Raw genomic sequence first — 5,967 nt, forward strand, 5'->3', positions numbered from 1 at the left:
GATCTGTAAGGTCCATTCCAGTCCCTAAAATTTTATGATTCATGATCTGCTCTAATCTCAGTGTTACTAACACCCACAAATCCATGTGGACCTCCCTGTTGGTGTGTCTGTGTCAATAAAATGAACACTACAAAATCCCTGCACATTAAGAAGTTTCTATACAGCTTCCCCCCGTACAGATAAAACGAGGTTACAGGTGCAAGTAGGACCCTTTAAAGATTGGTAGCATGAGGTTTGGCCCAGCAAGTTGAAAATATCTTCCTACTTAAAATGCATGTTGTATGAACACAACAGAGCCCTGACCCTCAAACTGTTGCTTTTTAGAGTACACTTCTCATTTTTGGTCTACTTCAAGAGCACAGCAACAGAGAAAAGGTGTGCATCACATGCACTTCCAAACATTTTTTAAGTTACTGTTCATGAGTGTGCAAAAATAAATGGCCTGTAAAGAAAAGGAGGCAGTGAACTATTTCAGTGTGATATTGAACAGCCTTTGAGACCACTCAGGGCAGGGAGAGTTGCATGTGAGAAATGGGTAGACTGCAATGCTGGCAGGGCTCTGCCTCCCCACAGTCCCTCCAGGCACTTGTACCATATTTGGTAGAGAAATGAGGACAAGGAAGAGCCTGGCTTGGCAGGCAGTTGACAATAAAGCATGTTTTGTCTACGTTTTAATCTGTGGTCACTATCTCAGTGAGTGCTGATGACTTTCTCTTGTTCCAGGCATGCCCTTTCTCTGCCCTGCAGCGCACACCCCAGCGGGGACAGGACCCTGAACCACAGCTTCCTACACGGCTGAGGGTGTGAAAGCAGCAGGCTAAACCAAGTCCTCATTAACAGGGGACAAAACAGACTGGAAAAGAGTCTTTGTAGCCCTGTAGGCTAAAGGAAGATGAAGTGCAGGCTCAAGACCAGATGGGAAAGATCAGAATGAGCTGCAGGGAAGCTTGGTGCAATCAATTTTTCTTTTGTTTTAGTCTTTACAAAAAGGATTTTCTATAACCAGAGCAAATGAACAAGCAAATGCATTCAGACAAACAGGCTGGAAAACAGCCAGATAAAGGGGATGTCTCCAGGTGGGCTGAGCCTTATTAAACTTGAAGCACGTCATGATCTGCACACTGATGCAACCTGAAATGTGGGCAGTTTTCTTTGAGGTCTGTAGAAAACCAGAGAAGTGTTTAAAAGTTGAAGGACAAACCATGTTTTCTTCAGAAAGGGTCCATTTGCCCAACTTTTATCCTTCGCCTAATTCTGGAACAAAATTAACAATTGTTTTTATTCCCTTGTTTGTGTTGTTTGGCAACCACCAAGAACAGTTTGTACCAAACCAGCCCCATTTCCCTTTTTTGATAGGCCTAATGTATGAGGCAATATCCTTCTCATCAGCTTGAGGAAATACAGGAGTTAATCGCTGAGATGGATGTGCAGCTGTCTGTAAAAACCCTCTTAAAGAGCACTTGACCACCCAGCAGGACAGCGAACGCTGCTGTTTTGCTGGAATCTGTCAGCTTTACTCAGCATTTTAAAGAGTTTGATCTTCTGAAAGACACTGCGGATTATACCAAAGGAGGAATGGTTAGAAGGACGTTTGGGGACACGATTAGAGTATAAAGAATTGCAGCAGTTTTCCAAATGGCACAGCAACACAGGTAACAAAAATGCAGTCCAATAACATTGTTGAAAGTATTCTCTTGGGCAGGAGAAAGTGGTTTTGCAGTAAGGAGTGGCTGATGGGGCAGCAGTGTTGCTAAAAGGGTCAGAAATCATAGAAAGTCACAGGTTAAGGAGCAGCTGTACAACAATCTCCTGCTACAGGAAGCAGCAGCTATTAGTTCTGGATGAAGTTGGGGAAAGAGGACTGAGAGACAAATAAGGTGCCTTGTGCTGGTTGGGGATGATGCAGTCTGGCTTGGAGACCAACACTCAGCTTTAGAAAAGACCAGCGGAAACAATGGAAGATTTAGAAAGCATAACTTAAAAGACAAGACTGAAAGAGTTAGGCTTTGGTATTTTTTTGTTGGTTTGGGGGTTTTGTTCAAAGCCGAAAAGAGCAGAGTGAGAACTCAAGGCAGTGTGACCAGAGTGCAAACTGGATGCTGAACCACCATGGTCCCTGGGGAGGGGAGGACAGAGGAGAAGACAACTTAATTTGCAGCAAAATCAATTCAGGTCAGTTGGTGGGGGAGTTTTCAAATTAAGGAGAATACAGCAGTGAGACAGAACATTTGGGAGACTCTTTCACTAGAGTTTTTTTTTACAAGTTGGACAGATTTCCACCAAGAGCATTCTGTCCTGGCACTGCTCAGTGGAAGAGAATGAGACAGGGTGTACCCTGACAACTCTTCTAGCCCTGTGTAAGCTTTAATGAACAGATGATCAATACCATTTTACATACATCTCATAAATAAAAGAAGTAACGTTATGCACCTAATAAAACGGCCCCACGTTTCCAAGGATTTAGCAACAGGATTTTTGCTCCAAGCCAAGCCCCTGAAGTCGTGCATACAGATGCCCTTCTCTCTCTGCCTGGTACATTATCAGGTTTTTTTACTTTTCTACCTCCTAGAAAAACAAGTCACAAAGTCTTGTATGCAATAAAAAGTTGTACAAAAATCAGCTGTGGAAAAATGTCAACTAATGGCTCTGCCTTAGTATATGCCAATCCAGTCAAGGGTGTCCACAGCTGAATATTCTCCTAGAACATGGTAGGGTGTGATGTTAAGACTGAACAACAATACCCTGAATAGCTTTTTCTGTAGCCAGTTCTGACATTTGAAGGACTGAGCAATTTCACACCTTTTAAGAGTACCTAGCTGGCATTTTTGAAGTTTCCACACTGACATTTTGTGAGAAGAGAGGAAACTAGTGAGGCTAACAGGCTTTGAAGTGCAGGAGGGAGAAAGGCTCTGACAGCAAAACAAGCTCATTTTGGTGCTTTCTGGCATTGTCAAAAAAAAAAAAAATCAGTGGATTTTGCTTCTATTACTACAACAGTGGCAATGATATAGTTTAGTGCCTTAAATACATCTCAGTTCTGTCATTTCAGAGCAGAGAACTCTGAGACAGAAATTGCTGATAGCCATTTCAGTAGATCAATAGGAGAGGATGTCCATTGCACACCCCAATTTGTTCATACCATAGTGCACATAGTTCGTAGGGTTTGAGTGTTTGGGGTTTTTTGTTTGTTTGTTGGGGTTTTTTAAGCACACTATGTGTAGGGCCAACTCTACTTTTAAAGCAAGACATTAGCTTAACTCCTAGTTCAAGGTGCTCATAACATTTCATCTAGCTTGTTAAATTTTGCCTGGGTTCCAACAACTGACAGTGCCTGAACTTAACAAAACACCTTTCTTTCACTAAGCTTTCAATCTCATCATGCACTTAGCCAAGTCCATTTTAGCAGTTTGAGCCAAACCAAATAGAGAACAACTTTGATGCAATAAGCTAAGAGTATGATTACTGGAAGCACTGGTTAACTGGAAAGCATCTCTTTGTAGATGCTTTGTGTAAGAGTCATCAAAATAATTGCAGTACTTTGGCAAAAGCAAAACAAGGAGCAGAGAGTATTACTAGAATGCACTGTCTGCTTTACAACACTGTGGTGACAGCAGCAATTTTATTTCCCCACTGAATTATTACCTTCAGAAGACTACTTGGCAGTAATCAGAGTTTGGCTGCAGAAGGGATACATAAGCAATGAACAACACAAGGTTTACAAGCAAAGAGAAAGGATTTCATTAACCTAACCAACATAGTTGGGGAAAAAAAAAAAAAAGAGAGGAAAAATACCCCAAACCCAACCCAAAAAACCCCTCAGAAGTCATCAACATCTTTCAGTCTCTTACATGCTACAAACCTGAGGCAGAGTTTCCGGACCTGAAAGACAGTTTGTCTCTCTCCTGTGCCACCCACCCAAACCCACATGGCTTTGGTGTGGTGATAGAGCAAATCTAGTTACATTAAGATCTCAAGTCTCCTGCTGTCATGATTCAAGATAGCTTGCAGGAAGCTCATCCAAATAGATTTTAATCTGGTTTTGCATTTGGATTTTCAGTGTTATCTAGAATCCACATTTTTACAGCTGCCAATGCAACCCATGGGGCTTGCTCCCCTAAAACATTTACTGCAAATATGGAATACAGCTGAAGTATTTGAAGATAATCTTGATGAGTTTTGAGTAACCCGGATCTGCTCCTCTCAGTCCCACTGTGCCCCTTCCTGGACCTGTAGCTCTCAGCTGCTGCCTGACCATGGCACAAGGGTGAGAAGAAGGGAGGGAAGCTTCAGCAACACCCTGACCATACCTGGGCTTCCACTCAACTGCCTCCTGCTCTTGCCTGGGTGAGGGGAAAACCCTCAAAAACAAACAAAAATGTTAACCTTTTTAATTGAAAAAAAAATCATTATTTCCTTTCAAGGGGAAATTCTGAGTATTTGAAGTCCCAACTCAGAACTAAGTTCATTAAATACTTTCCAGTGAATGAAAATACCCAACCTGTGAATAGTCCTACCCAGTGAGTGCTGAAACACCATAGCTTACAATTTGGTATGTTCCCCTGTTGACTCCTTTAAAGCTGTTCAGCTGTGTCATGGCATTCCTTAATTGAAAGAAAGTAAGAAAAAAAGATAAAAATGAAGTGATTTTAGTAGGGTGTCAAATATAGAAAACCTAAATTATTCAACAGAATGTATTAAAATAGGAAAAGGTCACTTATGGGGAGTGATTAAAATCATTGTTGGTCACTACTACTACCAAAACTGTAGAACTGGGAAAGAGAAATCCAAAGTTTTGTTTTTTGATGTCATGGTTTATGTCTTAATCTTAAATGATCTGATCACCAGACTGAAGGGAAGTGTTCTTTCTCTGAATCTTCTAAAGAAGGCAATGCTAATGTGTTTATTTGGCACTTCAACACATTTGAGTCCAAGCAACTAGGTAATGGTTTTCATCAGCCTAGCAACCTGGCATTTCCAATGACTTCAGCAGCTAACAAAGGCAGGAAATATTGGAACTCTCTTTGGGAAGGCTGCAGCAACCTCAGTCAAATTCCAGTTTGACAGTTTATTAAGTCTTCACCGCATTATGAAAAAACATGCTAATGTCAGAAAGTAACATGGCATTGAGTACACAGAGGGTTGTGCACAACTCCATCTCTCTTCCATTACCCCAGCCAAAAAACATGGCTATAGTATTCCCCACCGACTGAGTAGGCAGAGTGCAGTTTTGAAAGGGAAGAGAGCAGAGCAACTCAGCTTTTCTTCTCCGGGTTCTGCACGCCTCAAAATATGGTTTCCTCATTAAAATGCCATCTCTTTGGTCTCAGTTGATCTTCTCAACCCAAGAACAAAATGCCATGCTATTATATTGAAAAACATTCAATCACATTTATTAATTCTTCGAACAAATTTACAGATCAAGGAACTGCAATGAAGAACAAACAAACAATAGAGAAATTGGGAAAGTTTCAAGCTAAAAACCCTCTAACCTTAAAAAAGGAGACATGTTAAAAGATGAAAGGACACTCAGACACTTGGTTTACATGCCAAAACACAGGCTCAGGAAATCAGTCCATTAGGAAGTGTGTCAGTAACTGTTATTCAGAAAACAAAGAGTTATCCAAAACTTCTCTATAGCAATCTAAACCATCCTTTGTATTTAAATCTTCCTTTTGGCCCAACACCTTTTCCATCTGTTTTTTTCCACTCCTCTGGCTTCAGGAATTTGGAGGTTTTTGTGGTGTTGGTTTCTTTTTATTATAAACACCAGCACTAAGGTCAAAGATTGCTACACTGAAAGACACAAAAATTTACATTATGCTGTGATGCTTACTTATCTTGAAGTCATACGTTTGTTTGTCTAGTGGTGTGTGGTGAGCAACATTCTAGATGAGGTAGATTGGAGAAATATTTATATCACTATAATGATATAAAAACTGCAGGGGAGAGGGAATGAAGTTGGCACAG

This window comes from Acanthisitta chloris, unplaced genomic scaffold (genome assembly GCF_000695815.1).
Source record: "Acanthisitta chloris isolate BGI_N310 unplaced genomic scaffold, ASM69581v1 scaffold36385, whole genome shotgun sequence".
Taxonomy (NCBI): Eukaryota; Metazoa; Chordata; class Aves; order Passeriformes; family Acanthisittidae; genus Acanthisitta; species Acanthisitta chloris.